This window comes from Panthera tigris, chromosome E3, assembly GCF_018350195.1.
Source record: "Panthera tigris isolate Pti1 chromosome E3, P.tigris_Pti1_mat1.1, whole genome shotgun sequence".
Classification (NCBI taxonomy): domain Eukaryota; kingdom Metazoa; phylum Chordata; class Mammalia; order Carnivora; family Felidae; genus Panthera; species Panthera tigris.
In genome coordinates, this window is record NC_056675.1 from 3723977 (window position 1) to 3747863 (window position 23887).

The 23887-nt window shown below is 52.9% G+C and overlaps 1 long non-coding RNA gene across 1 annotated transcript in view; it reads left to right on the top strand.

The window, feature by feature from the left end:
* The first annotated feature begins 3984 nt into the window (after nt 1–3984).
* Nucleotides 3985–23887, top strand: part of LOC107179544 — a 28134-nt gene continuing 8231 nt past the window's right edge. Inside the window, exons 1-2 of the long non-coding RNA XR_001510190.2 lie at nt 3985–4204; nt 11780–11928. This is a non-coding gene — a long non-coding RNA (uncharacterized LOC107179544). The remainder of the gene's footprint in view (nt 4205–11779; nt 11929–23887) is intronic.

A 23887-nucleotide genomic window follows, 5' to 3' on the forward strand; every position in this document is an offset into this window, starting at 1 on the left:
CGGCCAGTCGATCGGACCTCCAACCCCCGGATCTGCAGCTGGGAGCCTAGAGCTAACGCCTGAGAAGTTTCTCTGTAAAGGTGTGTGTAAGTTCAAAAATAGGACGACCAAGGTTGGGAGGAAAACACATTAGCAGACGGAAGTTACCGGCATAATCCTAAGTGGGAATAGTTGACCTCCTTCTCCAGGCTACGTGACCCCGCTGTCTGCCAGGCAGTGAGAGAGGAATCCGTTCAAGCGCTTTCCTCGTCCTCGGCGGCCACAGTGTCGCTCATGAAGATACGCCCCAGCCCGCACTGCAGGCCCCCGCGAATGTGACCTCACTCGGAGACCGTGTCCTTGAGGCCGTGATGAAGAATCTTGAGATGAGCTCATCCTGCGTCTGGGTCTCGTACCCGATGGCCAGTGTCCTTGGAAGAGAAGGAAGCGAGATTGGAGACCAGGGGCGCCACACGGATGAAGGTTGTGTGAAGACGGGGGGCAGAGATCGGAGCGACGCGGCCACAAGCTAAGGAAGCCCAGGGGCCCCCGGAACCTGGAGGAGGCAGGAAAGGATCCTCCCCTGGAGCCCTCAGGGGAACGTGGGCCTGTGGACGCCTGGATTTTGAAACTGCGGGAGAACACGTTTCTGTTTGAAGCCCCCCAGCTCCCAGCTTTAGCAGTAGGTCATTTGTAAGAGTACTATTTTGAAAGACGAAGGCAAAATGCAGTCAAGCGTTCAGGTAACTGGGCAGACAAGACTTGCTCATCAGAACATGAGGGTGGCATGGGGCTCCCCGTGGTGACCTGGCCGGGCCCTGGCACACAGGAGGTCGAAGCATCCTTTTACTGGGGGACAGATGGGTCACCATAAAGGAGGAGGACGTGGCGCCTGGGTGGCTCATTCGTTAAGCATCTGACCCGGACTCAGGTCACGATCTCACTGTCTGAGCTCAAGTCCCACATTGGGTGAGCTTGAGCCCCGCTTCGGGTGAACCCCGCTTCTCTCTCTCTCTCTCCCCCTGTGCCCCTCTTGGGATTCTCTCTCTCCCTCTCTCCCTCTCTCCCTCTCTCCCTCTCAGAAAACGGAGGAGGGCCATCAGGGCTGCCAGTGAGTCATGCACCAAAGTGGGGTTCTGCAAAAGTCAGAGTTACTTACGGAAATGGCAGGAGAAGCCAGAGGTAGAGCATTGTCAACAAGCAGAAGGTGACAGCCTGTGTCCACCACCCTGGCCGCTTCCCCGTGCCGGTCCTGCTGGATCGCCGGCTTCGTCTTCTCGGGAGCTTCACTGGCCTCAGACGCTCACAGCCACGGTCTGCTGCGGCCTCAGCCACGCACACTGGTCCACGCCAACCCCTCAGAGCTCTGCGGTCCCAGGGGGCCCCCGGACAGCAATCACTGCCCACCCCGAGGCTGGCCCTCCAGTCCTGGCAGGATTCCACGTGTAAGGAGTGACTCCCGCCGCGAGGATGAGCCGTCCACGGAAAAGACACACAGGCCGTGTGTTCAGCTCAGCCAGCCCTGCTGGTGGGTCCACGACACGGGAGCCGGTCGGAGCTGCGTGGTTCCCCGAGCTGCCGGGGACAAAGCTGGCCGGTGCCACCAGCTGACACTCCCCAGACTCACCCAGAGCATCAGGGGCTCTACGCACCAGGCTCGACTCCCGAGGGATACTTCTCTGCAACCACAAAGTAACGCTCATCAAAATCTCTGTATGCAAAGAGCTGTAAGACTGTCCATCGTTGGGGCGCCTGGGTGGCTCAGTGGGTTAAGCGTCCGACTTCGGCTCAGATCGTGACCTCATGGGTTCGTGAGTTCGGGCCCCACATCGGGCTCTGTGCCGACGGCTCGGAGCCTGGAGCCTGCTTCGGATCCTGTGTCTCCCTCTCTCTCTGCCCCTTCCCCGCTCATGCTCTGTCTCTCTCTGTCTCTCAAAAATGAATAAACTTTTGAAAAAAGAAAAGTGTCCGTCGTGATGCAACCATTCATTCAACCAACGTGTTCTTAGAGCCTCCTGGGTGCCCTGCTGGGCACCACGAGGGGGTCACAAAGAATTTGAGAACTGGCATAGCAGACAGAAGTGTTCAGTCTCCAGCCTCAGAGATAAAAGCGTAGACTTTGGGGGATTTTAATATTAACATAATTCATCCAATTACTCACTGAACTATTTATCAAGTGCTGGGCACTCTATTAAAAGCGGAGTCTCCAGTTCTAGAAAACAAGTTTCCTGCCCTCACGGAGCTCGCTCAAAACCGACAGATGAATTAATAGAAATAATCGTCACAACAATAGCAGCAAAGCTCCCCTCTGCCGAGACGGGCGCCGAACCCCCTTGTCCCTGCCCCGAGACAGAATGGGTTATCACTTCCCGATCCACTGATAAAGAGACAGAAGCGCAAAGAATTTCAGGATCTGTGACTCCCAGAAGCGTTCTTCGTCGGCCGGTGGTTCATTTTTTTAACGTTTGGAACCATGCGGGGGACGTTATGACATCTGACTACCCTCTTCCTTCTTGGATGTTTCGTGGCTGGACTCGCCATTTCTTCGGGTGAAAGTTCATCAGACGTTACAAGTTAAACACAGGCAGTGGGAGAATAGTCAGGCATTTCCTCTCGAGCCGTTGATAATAATTGAACAATTTTGTTTTAATCAAAAATCTTGCCAGGGTCACAGAACTCGTAAGTGGCAGAGCCGAGCCTCGACCCCATTCAGCCTGCCCCACAGCTTGTCCTCTTGACCATGACATTTGCTAAATTAATCACATAAAGTTGCTTTGCTACAGCCAGAAGCTTCAGCTCACCGCAATTAACAAGGATGGATTTAAAGGTGCAGGGTTCACCCCTCCACCTGGCTCAGAGAATATGCCGTAATGCGATGCGATACCGTTTTTGAATTATTAACGAATGCCCTTCTTTTTCTTATTGGGCTGAAATTCACATACATAAGACGAACTTTTTTAGAGGGTGAAGTCTGGTGGAACTTGGCACATTCACAATGGGATCGAGCCATCACCTCCGCCTGATTTCAAAACCTCACTGGTTACCTTTTCGTGCCTGATAGTTCCTTCGACCTTGCCGGTCGTGCTTCAGTAAATAAATGGCAAAGCAGAAATGCGGAAAGAAAGTGAGTCATAGCTACCCTCTGAGAGATTGGCCCCCCAAAATTCGCGAGTTCAAGTCCTAACCCCCAAAGCTGATGGTGTTAGGAAGTTGGGCGTTTGGGAGGTGCTCGGGTTGTGAAGGTGGAGGGTTCTTATAACACGGGATTCACGTCAAGAGGCCCCACAGAGCGCCCCGCCCCCCCCCATAAGGACACGGCGGGACAGGCCGCCATCTATGAACCAGGAAGGCCTTCACCAGAACATGACCGTGCAGGTGGCTTGAACCTGGACGTCCAGCCTGCAGGACAGTGAGCAAAGCTACCCCACCCCCTCCCTGTTGTGGTATCTGAACGGACTGAGACGGTCATTTCTTGGCTTTTTGAGTTTCAAAAGCCTGGGCCCCGAGAACTAGAATGTTCTCTCACACGTAGATGAGATTGGAGAAACAAGACGAATAGGGTACTCCCGGCTGGGAGGAGGTGGAGAGAAGAGGAGGGCATTGAGGGCGAGGGGACAGGACCTGGAGGAGCCACGTGGACCAGAGAATGTCCACCCCCAGGGCTGCCCGTTTGTACCGTTCAGGAGGCTTCTAAGGGACAGTTCACTAGCTGTCCTTCCTTTGGAAAGCAGCGAAACGCCCCCCCCCCCGCCCCCACCCCTATTTTTAAAAACCTTTTACGGAGGCGTCACCTACGTGCAGATGTAAACAGAAGACAAGCGTGAAGCTCAGTGTATTTTCCCAAACCCCATCCGGCCGTGGACCCAGATCCAGGAGGAGAAGGTGACGGGAACCCCAGAAGACTCCCGGGCCCCCTTCCGGTCAACTATGCCCCCAAATGCTACCCTCTCTCTCGATTTCCAACAGCACAGATGAGCTGAGGCTGGTTTTGTGTTTTGCAGAAATGCAATCACACGGATGACTCCAACTCTGTCTGCCTTCGTTCACCCCCTGAACGTTACGTTTGTGACATTCATCCACGTGTGGCGGTAACTCCTTCATTTCCACCACCGGGCAGCATTCCAAGTGTGACCGTGCACAACGCACTCAACCGCCCCCTACCGGCGGCCACGCAGTTTCCGGCTTGGGGCCTCCCTGAACTGTGCCGCTGAACAGGAACGTGCCGGTACGTGTCTTTTGGTGAACCTGCGCTTGCGTTTCATTCGAGGGCGTGGCCCCGAGTGGGACTTCCGGGGTGTGGGGTGCAAACAGGTTCAGCTCGGGGAGGTCCTGCCAAACGGTCTTCTAGGGGAGTTTCACCAAAATTCACAGGGAAATGCAGAAGGCTGGACATGGACAGGGCGATGGTGGAGAAGGGGAAAGACTCAGGAGGAGGAGAAAGTCGGAGGGTTTGTGCTACCGAGTTAGACCTACGATGGGGCCTGTCATACAGCGACTGTAACTGAGGTAGTGTGGAAATGATCAGGACAGGCAGAGGTGGGGGAACCTTTAAAAGAAAACCAAAAGCTGGGGCACCTGGGTGGTTCAGTCAGTTAAGTGTCTGATTCTTGGTTTCCACTCGGGTCATGATCTCACGATTCATGGGTTCAAGCCCTGCATGAGGCTCTGCGCTGACAGCATGGAGCCTGCTTGGAATTCTGTCTCCTTCTCCCTCTGCCCCTGCCTTGATTCCATTCTCTGGCGCGCGCGCTCTCTCTCTCTCTCTCTCTCAGAATAAATAAATAAACTTTAAAAAAAAAAAAAAAAAAGCTCGGACTCTGAGCTAAAACCTGGATTTAGATCCCGGGTCCCCCATGAACTTGCTGGGAGCCAAGCCAGTCACCTCTGGGCCCAAAGTCCTTCCTCGTCCAATGGCTTGTAACAGTCAGCTCCGTGGAGGCGTTTGTTTTGTTGATGTGTCCATCATTTATGGAGGTGAGATTCACATCACATAAAGTGAACTGTTTTAAGTTGACCCATTCAGGGGCACTGAGTGCCCTTCCAGGGGTGAGTCCCCCACCCCCAGCACCTTCCCCGGCATGGAGTCGCTCTGACAGCAGAACGAGCTCACGCATGTGATGGGTCGGGAACACGGGGGCCTGCAGACGTAGGAGCGGCACTCTTTATCAGGACCTTTTCCAACTGCATCAGGGCAAGGGTCACTTCCCGGGCCTCGTCTGGGCCGGCTTTGCCTTCATCTAACAGATGGGCTGGTTGTCAGGCTCCGAGAAGCAGCAGCGGGGACCTCATGCACACGGTGGTGCGGTGGAACATTCCAGAACCGAGGCCCCCTTGACGTGGAGGAAAGCAGCAGGGGCCCTGACTGGAAACGGCCGCATCCCCCACAGGAGCCACTCGGTGGGCAGAGCAGCCTCCAGCCCTCCATCTAAGACTTGGGTTCCACCTCCTTTCTGCTCTCAGTACATGGCTTTTCAGATCAATTGCCTTATGTTTTTAATTAATTTGAAGCTTAATTAGTTTGAGCTTTAGAGGGTGTGCAACGGTCCCAAAGACCCTCTCGGGATAAAAACACGGGAAGGCTCGGCCTAACCAAAGCAAGCCGTTCCCGGCAGCCACCCGCACGGGCTCCCTGGCCCAAGGGAGGCCTCCACCGGGGAGGTGAGGCTGTGCGTCAGAGGCCGAGAGGTCAGGGGCATCCCAGGAGGCGCCGCCCCCCCAAGACCCGAGAGCCCAGATGGCGTCATTCTGTGCGTGGATTCTGTGAGTCTGGAATTGGGCCGGGCGCAGCGGGGACAGAAGGGTCTGCTGCCCTCCCACCTGGGGGCCTCGGCTGGAGGCCAGGGGCTGGCATCGCGGCAGGAGGGAGAGGTGACTTGGGAGGGGAGGTCTTTGCTCAAACGTCTGGCACTTGGCCCACAGGCCCCAACCTCACCAGGGCGCCCGGGCACCTACACTTGGCATCCCCGCGTGGCCTCTGTGGGGTGCTTGGGCCTCCTTGCAGCGCGGTGGCCATATCCGAGAGCGAGTGTCACACAAGAACCAGGTGGGAGTGCACGTGTTTCTTTGCCCTGGTTCCAGACTCACACAGCAGCCTCTCTGCCCGATGCTGTTGGTTGAGGCTGTGTCCCTTAATCGGGGTAACCAGACCCAACCCGAGACCTGCCAGTGTCACCTCCCAAAGACCTCCAAACTCCATCCACGTCCCTCTGCCTCCCCAGCCGTGCCTGAGCCCGAGCTGTCCGCCTCCTCCTCCTCTCCCTCCTGGCCCCCTGCGCCCTCTGCACTGCTCTCTGCACGCACGTTCTGTTCCCTCTCCGTCCTTCTGGCTGTCCTCTTACTACCGCCAGTGGCTTCCATTTCTCTTAAGACAAAGTCCAAAATCCTAACCGTGGCTACCAAACCCCACTCCTCTGAGCAGCACCAACCCCTCCAGCTTCACCCCTGTCTCCCCGTCCCCAGCCCCCACGGAGGTTCCCTGGTGACACTTGCCACTTCCCTGTGCTCATGAGCCACGTGTGGCCAGTGGCCGCTAGAGTGGATGCCCCTGTCCCCATGTTGCCCTCTCTGCTCTTTCTTCCCTCCCGGGGCAGCCCTTCACCAGGGCCACACTCTACTCTGCTGTCCCCTGAGGCGGATTTTAATCTATGTGTGTTTTCCTATTTTTAACACACATTCTTCTTCTAAGCCACCTAAAGTCGTACGTGGGCCAAATTCTCTGCTTCATTCCTTTGAATAGCAGAGCCTGGCTGTAAGGCTAGACCACGGGATCACGCCTTTGCAATCATCTCATTATAGAATCTGAGGTCTTCAATTCTGTCATAAACTCACAGAGAACATCTTAGTCTGTTATATTTGATTTATTAGCAGCAAAATACTTCTCTCAAAAAGACCGTCCCTGTACATACAGTCAGAGACCGCCCCCCCCCCCAGTACGAAAAGTCACAGGCAATCAGAGCGGGGATGGTCCGAGCCCACATGGGCAGAGGACACTCCCACTTGCCCCCTTCACCCTGTGCTCTGTGCTGTGATGGCCCCAGGGCACCCCAGCTCCAAGGAACAAAGTTTGAGAATGAGTGATTTAAGTCATAACAACACATCAAGCTTCTTTATGAATTCCAGCATCGTTTGCATATAAAATGTACATTAAAGTCTGGAGAGATTGCTTAGGCTCTTCAAAGTTATTAAAAGATCATTTTAGAAGTGAAAATCGCCTTAGAGATAACTTCTGGAGAATTTTAATTTGTCTCTGAGTTAAAGGCAGCTGAGATACAGTGAAAGAGGCTGCTGGTTAAAGAGGACCTGGTGAGGAATTCTAACTCCAGGTACAAACAAGAAACAAAAAACCATACAGCTTCTCTGAGCCTCCGTTGGCCTAGTTTCCCACAAAACGGCCCGAAGACTTCCCTTCCAGTGGCCTGGAGAGCTAAATGAGATGGAAACTGGGAACGTGCCCAAGGATCGAAAGTATGCACAAGAAACTTCTCCTTTAAAAATCATTGGAGCACCTGGGTGGCTCAGTCGGTTAAGCATCTGACTTCGGCTCAGGTCATGATCTCGTGGTTCGTGGGTTCGAGCCCCGCGTCGGGCTCTGTGCTGACAGCTCGGAGCCTGGAGCTGCTTCAGATTCCGTGTCTCTCTGCCCCTCCCCTGCTCGTGCTCTGTCTCTTTCTCTCAAAAATAAATAAACATTAAAAAAAATAATAATTAACTGGACAATTAATACCATAGGGCTATAGAAACGGATACTGAGGAAAGAATACTTACAATGCAAAAAGAAATTCATAATCCCTTGCAGAAGGGAAAAGGGAGACATTCAAATGTGCTGCCGACGATGCCATTAGCTTTGGAAACACGCACGCTCGTACTTTTACACAAACATAGAACTCCATCATTGCCCGTAGATCACGGACAACCTGTAAGTCTGTGTAAGGTATGTGTGTGTGTGTGCGGGTGTATGAAAGATCCTTAATCTTTGGGTTTTTTCTGTGGGCTGGTCTAGGGGTTTTGTTTGGCCAGGTTTTCTTTTCTTTTCTTTTCTTTTCTTTTCTTTTCTTTTCTTTTCTTTTCTTTTCTTTTTTCAAGTGTTTTGCATTGGGGTGTGAACTGTTTGCAGTCAGAAGGCAAGGTCGCCCTCCGTGAGATTCGAGGGCCGTTGGTACAGCATCCCTGAGTCTGTGGAAACTACTTTTGAGTTTCGTATTCTGAATTCTAAAGAAACTGAGCAATCTGTTTTAAACCGAACGAGAAAATGTTCTAGATTAAGTCATTTGGCCGTGACAATGGCTGAACGAAACAGACATCCTTAGAGATGTGCACAGGCCAGTTGCCACGGAATCTGAATTACAGGAAGTGGCTTTGTTTGGCTCGTCAGTTTGGCTCTGTTTGGCCTGACCTGGTTTGGATGAGGCCCGGAGAGGCAGCTCTGTCTTGACCTTGGATCTGTGACCCCACCAGCCCCTGGACACTTGGTGAACTCTCTCTGCTCAGGTGGCCGGGAGGACGCCCGATAGCTGAGGAAGGTGCCGATGTCAACAAAGATCTGCCTGAAGGGGACAGTGTTCCTGGAGAGGGGCCTGTGCCCAGGCGGGGGGTGGACAGGTGTGACAGGGACACGGAGGGGAGCCAGGGCACGGTGGGAGCAGAGTACCAGGCAGACTCTCAGAGGAAGGTCCCAGGAGCTGCGTGGGACAGAGCTCCAGCTGGACATCTGCTCTGAGTGCAGCCAAGGTCACCAAGGAAGTGAGAGCATGTCAGGAAGAAATGAGGACTGAGCCCTGAGAAGTGTCCTCTTTGACTCTTGAGGACATCAGGGCAGAAGGCTGGCTTCTGCCACTCAGTCTCGCCATCTGAGCTGTCCTGGAGTGCAAGGTCACACTCAGCTCTGGAGACAGGAAAGACTAGAAGGCTTCTGGTCCGAGCTGGCTGCCCACATCCACCCCATCCTACAGTGGCAGGAGACAGGTGCGGAGGGAATCTAACTGGACCATCTGCTCAAGTTTATCTTGAAACGAAGAGGTTGTAGCCAGGTGTTTTGGAAGTCCTGTCCCTGAAGCTCCTCACTGCACTTAGAAAGTCCCCGATGACCAAGGATCTGGCGGGCGAGGCTGACACACAGCCGCGTCTTCGTCACCTGTCCCCTGCCTCTGTCCCAACACCCAGCCCTGCCTCGCTCCTTCCCTTCACCTTCCCGTCCCCTTGATGACAAAGAAGCGGGACATTCTTCATTCCTCCTCTTCCTCCAGATCCTTCCCGGCTTTCCCGGCCCCCCTCACACCTTATCCAGTGTCCCAACCTCAACACTCTGATGGGGCAGTCTGGCCTCTCCCTTCAAGAGGATTAAGACCCTGTGGTCTCAGTTCCTCATGTCTCCTCTACTCCCCCCACACACCCATGCCTCCACTGTGTGCACACCCTCGTCCCGGCCCCACTCAGCTGAATGAACACTTGAACCATCTCAAAGATGTCTGCTGGATTCAGTCATCAAGAAGTCCTTCCTGGCTTGGAGCAGGACATCTCCAGGGATGAGGTGGTGGCATAAGGCAGATTGTGGGAGACTGAGTGGGGTGATGGAATATTCTAGATCTTCATTGCAGGGGAACGTCCATGACAATATCTTTGTCAAAATTCATGGAACCGCACACTGAAAAGGGTACATTTCACTAGATGTAAATTATACCTCAATGAAACTGACGTCAGCGTAAAAATATAAAATAAATCGTTCCTACTCAACGAACGACCACTTTCCTCTTTAAACGACTCCTTTCGATTCTACACATCACATCTCAGATGACGCTAACAGAAAAGGCAACGCACATAAATATTTCTCTCCTGCTTATTTTCCATTTCTCCGTTCACCAATTTTCTTCCTGTTTTCCCCTCAGCGCAGACTTTCCTCTGTTCCCTTAATAGTCCCCGCTCTATAATTAGTAGCTCTGATAATTCTTTTATCATGTGTGTTTTATTTCTAAAATATTCACTACCGCAGCTCTCCCATAATGCCTTAATTCAATTCCCTGATCACCATTTTTACAATCGTGAGGTATTAATAATATCTTCTATTTCGGTAGTGCCTTTTTTTTTCTTTTTGTCTGACGAACAAAAAAGTACTTTGCAGGCACTTTGTATCCCTGCGAGGGAGTTAGGGAAGGAGGACAGACTGCGGATGGGAAAAGGCAGGCACAACACGTGTGTGGGGTGTGCTACTCACACAAGACGGCGCTGAGCGTTGGCCAAAGTTCAGTGCAGAGCTTCGTCTCCCAAGAGAGGGGCAGGGGTCCCCACCCCACTGCCTGGGGGAATCTAGAGTCAGCCCAAGCCCAGCCTCTGGGTGGAGGCCAAGTCTGGACACCTCCCTTTAGAAGGCGGGACACACAATCTGCCCTCTCCTGACCCTGACCCTGACCCTGACCCCGACCCTGACCCAGAGACTCTTACTGGAGGTTGGGATGGGAAGACAATAAAAAAATGAAAACGAGAGCACTGCAATGCCCACCTGGAGAGAATCGTGGAATCTCTCTGAGTCCGGAGGCCGCCCCCGCTAAACCCCCCCGACTCCGATTTTGCAAGCACACAGCCCACCCGGGGCAGGTCCCCAGCCAAGACGCAACCCACTAGGCTGCCCTCCAGCATTGTTCCCCAGGCTCCCTGGGTCCATGCCATCCTCTCGACAAACACCGGACCTCTGTGTCGTTGGACTCTCCAGATGTCCCTCCTCTGGCGGTACTCCTCCCCCACACAGGATCCGCCTTGTCCCAACACACAAAGTCAGTGCCAGAGAGTGTCAGCCTTCATAACGATGTAGGGCATGTCACACACAGACCATACGCCCGGTGACTAAGAGGGCAAAGGGCCTTGCGGCAGATCCGACCCGCTGTAACGGGTAGCGGTGACCCTAACAGGCATCCCAGCCACCGCTCATCACACGTGCCAGCTCTTACAGGTGCAGGGAGGTGCAGGTCAAAGGTCACTCTGGGAATAAGTGGACAGGCCGAGTTTGGACCACAGACCACGCTCCCTCTACCCCATTTCCTTTATCTAAACCAGGAACACGGATCCTCGGTGGGATTGGCGGAAGGTTCTTCCAAATCTTTTGGTTCCCTTGTGCCACTGTCTCCCTCTAGTCTTAAGGCAGGTTGTGTTTTCCACAAGGGACCACAGACATTATCTCCCATCCCACCTGCTCTAGCTTGACACCCCTCCCGTGGAGGGATGGGACCTGTGTCCCCTCCCCTTGAACTTGGGCAGTTTGGGAAGACTAGACTCCACTGACTCATTCGTTATTTTATAGGTATGTATTGAGCACCGCCCATGGGCCCAGATCCTCGCTCAGACTGTAAATACTTAAGACTCCACCTTTGCCTTCTAGGAGAGAAATTCCTCTCTCGACAGCTGCTCCCTGGTTTGCTTTGAGGAAGCTGCCTATGAACACCCAGTGGGGTGCCTCTCAAGGTGCCAGGTGGACCCAGCACTGAATTCATGCCCCGTCCTTGCCCCCTTCCCTGTGAATCTGTGCTGTGTCGATGCTACAGCAGGAAGGAAACGTCCCACGTTAGACTCCCCATAGGGTTATAGGAGATCCGATGTCACTCTCGGAACCATACACGGAGCCTGGGGCAATCAGAGTGACCAGCCATTCTCCTCCCTTGTTTGTTTGTTTGTTTGCTTGCATTTAATGCACGCCTGTCCCCTTCCTCTGTAGCATCGGCTCCCTCTTAAATCATCTCCCAACACAGTAACGCGTCAGGCCGACGGGGAGCTTGGGAAATGCACGGCTTTGATTAATTGCGTTTCTGGTTGACAGAGTCGAGCCGAAGCCATGCTGCTCTGACTGTTGCTGTTGTAGAGCTTTCTACTCTGCAGACTCCGTTAGTATCTGCTGCTAAACACACTTGGATCCCACGCTGATGACAAGCCTCTGTGGACACCTGGGAGCCTCTGTTTCCATGTGAGGTAGGACTTCGTTGGCTTCTTTGGGTTACCACCAAAACCAGATGGGAGTTTCAGACGAGGGATGTAAGAATGTGAGTGTCGGCTCCAGAATGGACCACAGCCAGGAACCAGAGCACCTGAGGGAACCCAGGCATCCGTTCTGCCTTCTTGGCACGCCTGGCCAACCGGGGAGAAGATGGTCTTTGCCAAAGGCACTCAGGGTTTCTCTACCTGGGGTCGAGAGAGTTGTGCCCAAGTCCAGCCAACCCGGAGTCTCTTAGCACCAGGAAAGTCTCTGCCTGGATCAGCTGTGGTGAAGTCGCCTCCAGAGCAAGGGACTTCGTCAACAGCGGACGCCGAACAAACATGGCGGTTCCCACTGCGACCATCAGACGGCTGTTGGAGGGGCGGGCTGAGTGAGAAGGGGCAGTTTCCACGGAAGCCTGAGTAGATAAGATCAGACATCCACACATTCCAAGGTCTATGGTGGACGTACAGCCCCAGACCTGGAAACGCAATTTTAACTAAAGCCCCAATGTCAAGGGTTTTCTTATCACCATTTTCTATGTAATTGGCGATCATAGCTGGCTGTCTTCATCTGGGTCCTCCCAGAGGCAGGGCTGAGATGCAGATTTGAGTACGAGCGGTTTATCCAGAGCGTGTGTGGTGCGGTGTGTAAGACCACTTTGGCACGTTCAGGGTTTTGTCTGGAGACGGAAGGCAACCACTGACAAGGAAATCACATGTTTTATGCAAATAGGAGAGACAACTCGGTGTATGTCAGCATGCCCAAACCCCAAATAATCTATTTTCAAGTTTTAGGGCAGTAAATCATTGGCTGTTACCTTCTTTGAAAAACACAAAACTTGTAGATTAGAGGCAGTGCTGGAATTCATTTTCCACGGTGTGTGTGTGTGTGTGTGTGTGTGTGTGTGTGTGTGTGTGTTTGTGCTTTGTTTTTACCTAAAGCTTAGTTTCAGCCGCTCTTGGTGCCCAGGGTGAATCGGCGCCCCCTAGTGGTGAGTATGTTGCTGCGTGCTCGCATGTTCATGGCTACCCTGCAGGCGCCCCAAGGAAGGAGTCCCTCTCGTGGGTCACTTCCGCTCCTCTCCTCCTGCCCTTTCCTCTCCCGACACCTGATGTATCAGACTCGGGCTAGCTGCTGTAACCAACCCCAGATGTGCTGGGGCTTAGAGCGACAAGAATGCCCTTCTCATCCCTGGACCAGACCCGGGCAGGGCTGTTCCTGATGGGCTGGGGCCTCTGCTCCACCCAGACATTCCAGGATCCAGCCTCCCCGGGAGCTCAGCTGCCGTGGATGGGTCTGGATCTCAACAGGCACACCTCCCCGGCTGTCCGCATGGAACATAGTGGGAGAGGGGACCCAGGGCCACAGGTCTGCTGTGCCTCTGAGCGCACGGTGTCACTCTGGTGACAGGCAGGCAGACAAAGTCTTCCAACTGTGCTTTTCCTTCCTAGAGACAGCCCCTTCCCGTGGAAATATGAGGCAAGGAGTGGTAACAGCCCCCCACCACAGTATCAGAGGGTCTCCACAGCCTGATTTGGGCTTCCCCCTCCTCTACAAGCACCTCACGCTCCAGCCACCCCAGGTGATCCCTTATGCTCAAAACCTCCCTGCTCCTTCCAGCCACGGGGCCTTTGCTCATGCCATTCCTCCCCCTTAAATGCCTTTCCCTTCTTTGTCTAATTGGGAAAATCTCATGCATCCTTTAAGATGCTAACGTCACCTCATTTCCAGAAGATCCCCTGACACCCACCTCCCCAGCAGCACTGACGCTTCCCGCCTCGGTGCCCTCCTCATTTCTGCCTGCGCTTTGGGCCCCGAGGGCTGGGTCCATACAGAAGGCGAGGCGTGCATGCCAGTAGATTCTTTTTTAATGAGGAAATACGTGAATGAACACGTCCCACCCGTTTTGGCTTCTGCCTGCCAAGGAAGGACCCCGCGCACGTCACGGCCCCCTGCCCATCCCCCGCACCCCTCCCTACAAAGGCCAAGACCCCGCTCCGTGAGTCGTGGAATTGACAGGATTCCGGCATCGCCTCTTGAATTTCTCGGAGGGAAATTTCTCCTTCCCCTGGATGGCTCCTCCTACACAATGCAAAACAATCACCTCTCCGTGGCCTCAAAGAAGCTTTGCTCCAATCTCGCTGGCAGATGTCTCCAAAGGAAGGCTCCGGTGCTGAGCCACAGCATCAGAGAGCTCCGGCGCTCCCTCGATTGCCGGCACAGAACCTGGCGAGCCCTGCACTGTCAGAGGGAAGGGAGGGGAGCCCTGGGCTCTGGGCCCGACTCCAGAAGAGGACACGGCACCCGCCCATCTGCCTCCTCCTCCCGCCCGCTCCCCCACCCACCGCAATCCTAGCGCTCTGCCTTTGCCCAACATCGCATGATTCTTCCAAACACTTGCGTGCCCGCATCTCATGGGGGCCTTCCCCCACCCCTGCAAGGGCACAACGCGGGCCCGGTTGCCCCCACGCTGTCCCTCGCAGCCAGGGCACGACCCATCTTACTGGAGCCGGGAGGGGCTGCCCGTGTGCCGCAGCTGGAATCAAAGTTGAGCTGAGGTCCCCGAGCAGGACCACCGCTTGGAAAAAGCCACGCACGGATCAAGGCTGCTGACAGATGTCAGTTGGAAAAAGGCCTCTCCGGGAGAGGGGGCAGCCCGTGGCCTGCCGGTGAAGAATATAAATTGGCTCATCTTTCTAAAGAGCAGCGTGCTCTGATGCCTGCCGGATTTGGAAACTCAGACTGCACGTCGGGTGGAGAAAAATCAGTGAGTCAGGACCCGGGCTCCCGATTCCGGTCGTGGCACAGACGGGACGTGTGACCTTGTGCAAAGCGTCAGGTCACTCTGGGAGGCCCTGCAAGAGAAAGATAAGGTAGGACATCAGTGGTTTTCAGCCTGTGGGCGCTCAGAGTTCGTGACATCGAAAATCAAAAGGACTCACATCTCCCAGAGAGCAGCAAAACCAGACCAACACATCTGTGATGATTACAAAGTTCTGTCTTCCCACCTAGATTCCACCTGGTGCCACAAGTTAAGAGGTTCTGCTTCTAAATCAGACACTCTCTGAGCAGAAGAGAAAAGGCGTCTGAAGCTGGAGCCCCGCAATCAGGAAGGTCTGGGTTCAAACCCGCCCTCCCGCCACCCCTGAGTGTGATCTGGGCCTCGGGCTTCGGTTTGTCTACAAAACAGGGCTTATCAGAGGACACACAGTAGGGCAGACAGCATCGTTGTGAAGGCTACCTGACGTGACGCAGTTCCTGGAATGTGGTAAGTGCCCAATAATGGGGCGCCCGGGTGGCTCAGTCGGTTCAGCATCCGACTTCGGCTCAGGTCACGATCTCACAGCTCATGAGTTCGAGCCCCGCGTCAGGCTCTGTGCTGGCGGCTCAGAGCCTGGAGCCTGCTTCGGACTCTTTGTCTCCCTCTCTCTGCCCCTCCCCCACACTATCTCTCTCTTTTCTCTCTCTCTCCCTCAAAAATAAGCATTAAAAAAATACTTAAAAAAATAGGTGCTGCATAAACACATGCAGTATTAGGACCATTCATCTTTAACAAAAACGATAAAGAAATTACTTGAAAGTTAGTTGATTTAGCCAGTATATGCTGATAGATAGATAGAAAGATGAGAGACAGAGATGATAGATAGATAGATAGATAGATAGATAGATGATAGATAGATGAGAGAGAGAGAGAGAGAGAGAGAGAGATGAGTGAAAAAGTCTTGAGTTAATGAAGAGACTAGCTTAGAACAATGTAACGGGAACACCTGAAATCGTCAACTCTGTCTCAGCCCCATAACTGTCAGGCTGCTACACTGTCCCAGCCCCGATCCCTGGGACACCGGATTCCCTCCGAGCAAGTTCTAGATGCAACCCCCTCACCCTCACCTGCTCGCCCAGCCCTCCCGCCACATCCCCCCACCTCCCCCCTTCCTGGGCCACCAGCTGGTGAAGCACCAACCCCTTGGGGCAGGGGTTGGGGCCGGCAGACTCCAGCCTTTCGACCCTATGATTCCACCGAAACCTTGTCCGATGGGATTTTCACTAGAGCACAGAGAATATAGGGGTTACTTGATCTTACGATCTAAGGATCCAGCTTGGGGTGGGGTTTTTTTCATCAGCGTCAAGACCAGTGGTCACAAATTTATAGGCCTCCAGCAGCAGTGAAGACTGCTGATACATAAGGGAAGACACTTGGGGAAGGCATCTGACGCTGCATTAGCATAGTTTCATTTTGCTATAGCCATTGACAGAGGCCTGAGGCTTGAGGGACAGTCGGGCATGGCGGAGACAAAGGCTAACTGGAGACACATGGAGAGCAGCCTCTGTGTTATAATTTGGGAGTGAGGGCCCAGCTTCTCTACTTTCTCTGATTTCTCAGATTTTTCCAGATCATTAGACACAATCTGCCAAATTTTAAAATATTAGCTCCATTTTTTTTTCCCCCTCTGTGGGTCGAATAAAAACAGCAGACCAGGTTCAGTCCCCGGGCCATCATTCTGTGAGCTTTCATTGGGCCGCCTCTGCCCAGTCCTGACCGTCACCTCCAGTGTGTGTGAACAAGAGTGAAGAGTGGCAGGGTCACCATGTGTGGTTGTCCAGGGTGTGCACTGCCCAAGGCTACCACACCTAAGAGGCTGCCATTTCCATCGCCGGCATCCAAGCTCTGTACTATGAATTTCAACAGTCTTCCAGCAGAGGGCAGTCACATGCCACGCTCTGACAAAACCAGCTTTCATCACATTTTCATCCAGCGGAAGGGTCTTAAGGCAGGAGGGTCCTTTTTCCGATTCCCACAAAGATGTTATAAAAACCAGCCGCAGTCGTAAGCGTGGAGAATATCGAAGTGTATCATTCCCTGCATTATGATTGGGTGGCGAGGTGGTGCAGGCCCCAGAACGGCTGCACTTTTCCGAGCGTGTAAATCAGTGCACTTTGCAAACAGGCTGCACCTAATCAAGCTGAACATGCAAATACCAGACAGCCAGGCATTCCCCTGGGTGTGCGCCCAACAGCATGCACACATACGCGCACCCAGAAACACGTTCTAGAACACTCACAGGCACACCGTTTCCAACGGCCCAAACGGGAGCGAGCTCTGATGCCCGTCAGCGGTGGGAAGGATCCAGAAGTTGCGGCACAGTAGACAACGATGGAAAAAGAACAAACCGCCATTGCAAACCGTCATACAGACGAGCCTCACAAAGGTGGGGCTGCGTGAACGAATCCGGCCGCGAAAGAGCACACCCCGCGTGATGTCGCTCGTATAGAATGTCCGTGGCGGGCAGAGCTAGCCTCTGGGGTCGGACGTCGGGATGGCACCTTCCCTGGGAAGGAGGGCGCGGAGGGCGGGGAGCGAAAGGGCGCCCGGGGGATCTCCCGAAGTCCTGAGGGGCTCCTGGGAGGGGGTCACATGGATGAGTTCACGTTGGGAAAATCCACCCGTCTGCACACACTCACGCGTTTGCACTTGTCCATCAGCATGCTGAGTTGCGATCAATAGTGTCACGGTAGATGGTCCCACGCATCGCCGGGCAGGGAAAGGCTTCGGAGGAGACGGGGAGAGAAAACCGCCGGGCCGCCGTCCCAGCCTCTGGGAGTAGCGTTCTTTCCCCGGCTGCCGGGAATCACAGACGGTGTGTGGTTGCAGAAGGAGGCCAGCTTCCTCGGATCGGCTGTGTCAACAGGCTGACCTCCCGGATTGGTGACCAGGAATCCTTGCCTCTGGCTGCGGCTCACATTGTTTCTGGCATTTGCCATTGGCAAGTATCACTGGCCTCTTGTTTTCTGGAAGCAACGAAAATGTTACAAGGTATCGGCACCTCACTGAACAACTTATCACACGGTTGGAGCCCGAGGAGATTGATTTGTGTGAGTCCAGCAAGACGGGCGGCCCCCAGTGTGCTATGGGAGCTCCCCTGAAGCCTTGTGATTCTTTCCGGCCTCCGTGGTCTTTGGGGTGCTTTGCTTCGCACGGCGTGCACCTGCAGTTACTTCACGTGTACACGCGGATGCTGAGAGCTGCCCGGGCTTCTGTCCCCTGGTGAACCCTTGGTCACTGACACGCAGGTACTTGGATATGAAGGCCCAGCGCCTCCGCCCGAGCCTGGACCAACCCTCGGGGAGACTTTGCCGAAGAAAACCCCGTCCCCCCTTGGCTTCTTGGTCTCCTCCCCTCCTTGCAGACCACCCTGGGACCGTGACCTCCGCGGACAGCTTGCACGCCAATCTCCGTCTCCAGGTTTGCTCCCGGGCAGCCTGACGGAGACAGGAGGGGAAAACGGATTCTAGCATCGTCGTCGTGGAGATTGCGAAACCTGAGACTCCTTGGCGGGGACTCCCGCCTCCCGCCTCCCGCCTCCCCGACACACACGCCTGCGTCTCAGGTTTCTGCAAAGGCCAGCAAGTGGCTGGCAACAAGCTTGGAAGCGGCCGTCATCATTTCCAGGACTCGCTATTACTCAAGTCGTGATGTTTTCGTTGGGTACACAGACAGGCTCCCACGGGCCATGCACCGGGCCTCCTTCTGGCGTCCGGGCTTGGAACTCAGAACATGCTTTCCCGTAAAAATAACAGCAGGGGCTAACGCGGGGAGAGCAAAGCCTGTTCCCCAAAGAGCCTTCTTAACCCGTGTGTTGCCGGGCTCCAGTGAGTCACGTGCTGATCTGAAGAAAATAAATAAAGGGCTGATCTGAGTTCTGCCCGTCTTCCTCCAGCTCGAGAGGGAGAAGAGCTCGTTCCTGTCCTAGAACAAGGCTTCTCTGCAGTTCAGCGGGTAGGAGCTCACGCCCTGTCATCCGAGTTTATCCGGGATCCACCTTGTACCAGCTGTTCCTCTTCAGGCGAGCCGCCGGCCCCTTCTGTCCTCCAAACGTCCCCATCCGTCCAACGACACAAGAATGCCAACCTCTCAGGCTTATACTGAGTGCTGTTCAAACATAGCATTAAGTGAGAAGTTGGAATATGAAAAGGTGTCCCACGTTATTTTTTTAATGTTTATTTATTTTGAGAGCGAGAGAGAGAGAGGGAGCATAAGTGGGGAAGGGCACAGAGAGAGAGAGAGAGAGCGGGAGACAGAATCCGAAGCAGGTTCCAGACTCTGAGCAGTCAGCACAGAGCCCGATGCAGGGCTTGAACTCAGAGACCGTGAGATCATGACCTGAGCTGAAGTCGGCTGCTTAACCGACTGAGCCACCCAGGCATCCCTAAAATGTTTTTTTAATATTTATTTATTTTGAGAGCGCGAGAGAGAGAGGGAGCATAAGTGGGGAGGGGCACAGAGAGAGAGAGAGAGAGAGAGAGAGAGAGCGGGAGACAGAATCCGAAGCAGGCTCCAGGTTCCAAGCTGTCAGCACACAGCCCGACGCGGGGCTCGAACTCACAGGCGATCATGACCTGAGCCGAAGTCGGATGCTTACCCGACGGGGCCCCCCAGGTGCCCCAGGAGTTGTTGCACATTATTACCCATCGAAGAAATGCAGAGAAAAACTGCAACTCCATAAGAGGCTGGGCAAAAGCAAAGTCTCCCCCTTTACACAGGAGCACCACGTGGTACGCCTACCTCGGAAATACATCTGCCAGCACCTGCTAGAGCTACGTACGTGCCCCATGACGTCCCCCAAGACAAACAAGAGCCCGGACGCACCCGAAGACGCGTTCCAGAATGTCCCCTGCGGCCTTATCTGTGACAGGCAAAAGCTGGACGCCACCCGGATGTCCCCCGACAGTGAGTGGGTGGTCGCTTGTGGTCTGTTCTGGTGATGGAACTGGTACAGCAGTGAGAAGAAACAAGTCCCGTCTCCGGCAACATAGTATCTGGGAGTCTGGGAGACGCTATGCTGAGCAAGGGAGCCCAGTTATGTTCTAAAACGGGGCAAAACTGTCTCAGTCTGTTCCGGCTGCTGCAACAAAGTTCCACAGCCTGGGTGGCTTATAGACAACAGAACCCTCGGGGCGCCTGGGGGGCTCAGTTGGTTAAGCGTCCGGCTTCGGCTCAGGTCACGATCTCGCCATCTGTGAGTTCGAGCCCCGCATCGGGCTCTGTGCTGACAGCTGGGAGCTTCGGATTCTGTGCCTCGCTCTCTCTCTATGCCTCCCCTACTCGTGCTCTGTCTCTCTCTCTCTCTCAAAGGTACCACTCCTCCACAGAAGGAACAAAGTGCTGCCACAGGCCAGAACGTGGCTGAACTGGAAGGTGGAAGTGAAGGAAGCCACAACACGAGAGGACGAGACACGAGAGGACGCATATGATATAACTCCATTTAGATGAGATACTGGGGATGACAAATCCATAGGGACAGAAAGCCGCGTAGTGATTTTCAGGGGCTGGGGGAGGGGGAGGGGGATTGGTTACAGGGTTTCAGTTTGTGGGGGGAAAGTTCTGGACCTAGATCATGGTGATGGTTGCACAATTTGCAGATTCCTTAGTGCCCCTGAATCCTACACTTTAAAATGGTTAAAATGATAGATTTCACGTTACGCGTATTTTTCACACACACACACACACACACACACACACACACACACAGAAAATTAAATACAGAGTAACCATATGACTCAGCAGTTCCCCTCCAAAGTACAGAGCCAAGAGAATTGAAAGCAAATATCCACACAGAAACCTGTCCGGGACCGTTCACAGCGGCATGATTCACAACAGCCAATGGGTGGAGACGATCCAAATGGCCCTAATGAGTGGATGCGTGAGTTTCCTCCGGCTGCCGAAAGGCACGGCCACAAACCAGGTGATTTCAAACCACAGAAATGTACGGTCTCCCAGCTCTGGAGATCAGACGACTGAAACCAAGGTGTCGGAGGCGCCTCGCCCCTCCGGGAGCTGGAGGGGGCTCCTCTCTTGCCAAGCTCGGCATTTCCTGGGCTGTGACTGTGTCGCTTCAATTTCTGCCTCTGTTGTCACGTGGCCGTCTTCTGTGTATCTTATTAGGACGCGAGTCCTTAAGGGCTTGATCCTCAGTATGACTGTATTTTACTAGTCACATGGGCAACCACCCTGTATCCAAATAAGGTCAGGTTCTGAGGTTCGGAGGGCTGGGATTTCAACATTTCCTTTTTGGAGGACACAATCCAGCTCCGAACAATGGACCGACGCCATGCGGTCTGTCCGTACAAGGGAATACTATCCAGCCACAAAAGGAACGGAAAGCCTGCAAAACGTAAGGCCTGAAAACATGCTGCTGAGAGAAAGAGGCCGGACCCACAAGATCCCGTGTGGCGTGATTCCACTTGTGCAAAATACTCAGAGCAGGCAAATCCGGAGACAAAAGTGGATGTGAAGGCTGGAGGGAGGGGAAGAATGAGGAGGGGCTGCCTAATGGGTCTGGAGTTTATTTCTGGAGTGATGGAAATGCTCAGGAATTTTATAGTGATTAACTGTTGTACAAAATTATGCACACACTAAACACTAGTGGACCGTGCGCTTTAAAAGCGTGAAATTACAGTGTGTCATTTATATCTCAATAGGGAAAAAAAAGACTCTTAATGGGATGAAAAACAAGTTACAGACGGAGAGAAAATATTTGCAAAACACTTTTTTTTTTTTTTTTTTTTTTTGGAGAGAGAGAATCTCAAGCAGACTCCAGGCCCAGCACAGAGCCCGACGCTGGGCTTGATCTCATGACCGCGAAATCGCAACTTGAGCCGAAATCCAGAGTCAGATACCTAATGACTGAGCCACCCAGGCACCTCTACCAACCACTTATTTTGCAAAGGATTTGTATTTAGAATATATACGTATTAAAAAGAACGTTCAAAAATCCATAGCAAAAATAAAATCGAGTTGGAAGATGGGGAAAAGGAACAAAAAGACCTTTCACTGAAAAAGATAGACAGGAATTAAGCACATGAAGAGAGTTCGACAATATTAGCCACAAATTGAAACCACAGTGAGCTATCGCTACACGCCTACGGAGGTGGCTAAAACAAAAAGAAACAGACAACACCCTGTGCCGGTGAGGACGCGGAGATACGTTGCTGACAGAAACGTAAAATGACGCAGCCATCTAGAAAATTGGCGATTTCTTACAAAACTAAATATGCACTTATATTTGCCCAGAAATTAACACTCCTGGGCGTTCGCCCAGAAATAAAAACTTATGTGCACACAAAAACCTGTGCACGACTGCTCATAGTGGCTTTCTTCATAATGGCCCCAAACTGGAAACAGCCAGTACCCTTCAAGGAAACCGTTACATCCACACCGCGGATACTACTTAGCAATACAAAGGAACAAACTGTGGATACACATAGTAACTTTTACGAATCTCAAGGGAATCACGCCGAGTGGAGGAGAAAAGCCAATCTGTGGGTGTGACAGAGGAAAGACACAGCCTAAGGGGGCTCCTTGTGTCTGGATTGTGGTGCTGGTTAACAGATCTACTCATGAGATAAAATGACACAAAACTGCATGTGCACACACACACACACACACAACTGGTGAAATCCGAGGAGATTCTACAGATTATACAAACGTCACTTTCCTGGGTATGATATTGTACTATAATTATGCAAGATGTTACCATTGAGGAAAACTGGATATAGTTCAGGGGACCCCCCGTATATATATTTTTTTGCAACTTCTTGAGAATCTAGAATTTGTTCCAAATAAAGAGTTTTAAAAATAGGTCATGTATTCACAAAAATGTTGAACGGTCAGTACGGCCTGGCATGAGCCGGTCGGAACAGAGCCCAGCCACGAGCAACCAGCGTGGCCAGCCCCATAAATGTGGCCCGTCGACTGCACACAAACCCCAGGGTGAAACCAAAAAAAACGAGGTGTTGAATGTGGCAGGGAAGGCTGCATCTCTTTAAGATTGTGTTTATTTTGGGGGGGGCACCTGGGTGGCTCAGTCGGTTAAGCATCCGACTTCGGCTCAGGTCACGATCTCACAATACGTGGGTTCGAGCCCCGTGTCGAGCTCTGTGTGACAGCTCAGCGCCTGGAGCCTGCTTCGGATTCTGTATCTGCCTCTCTCTCTACCCCACCCCTGCTTGCACTCTGTCCCTCCCTATCTCTCAAAAATGAATAAATGTTAAAAAAGAAAAAGAAAAACCACAAGTTAGTAGAATATTTACTGTAATTAATATATTATTGACAATACTTATCCCCGGATAGTAGCATTACAGGTGATTTTGATTTTTTTTCTTTCATGTATTTTCCCTTTTCCCCCACGACAGATCTAGATAAATAAGTTCCGGTTTCAGTCTTCTTTGGTTGCAAGTCACAGAAAGCAACTCAAATTAATCTAATCAAAAACAAGTCCTAGGAAGGATGTTGGGGGCTGAGGCAAAACAAAGAGTGAGACTTGCCCACCCAACATTCTCTCGCTCGCTCTCTCTCTCTCTCCCTTTCTAAAAGAAGCCTGATCTTTGTCACAGTGGGAACATGTCCATTTAAACCCCACTGCCCAGCTTCCCTTAAAACTCCGTGTGGCCGTGTGACATTATTACAGCAGACAAGATATAAATGGAAGTCCAATGGGTTGGAATCCTGGGAAAGGGTTTTTTTGGCTTGTTTGTTTGTTTGTTTGTTTGTTTTTAAGTGGCTGACTGTGCAGGCAATGCCCTTTTGACCCTCCTCCTTCCTCATTCCTCCTGTATGGGATATCAACATGATGGCTGGTGCCGCAGCAGCAATGATGACGTTACGTGACCTTAAGGATCGAAGCGCCATGCTGAGGATGGTTAGAGCAGAGAGACAAGAATAGTCTGTGACATTAGTGACTCTCTGGAGCCACAGACCAGACCAGCTGCCTGATATTTAAGTCACTCTTTTTCCACTGCCTGCAAACTCATCCCTGAGCCATCCAGGGCTCGCAGGACCGACAAGAAACTGGAGAACCTGGCTTAAAAACAGGCAAGAATGGAGGCAGCTGGAGAGTTAAGAAGCAAGAACCACACCCACAAAGTTATGGGCGACCCCCTCACCCGCGTGTGGTA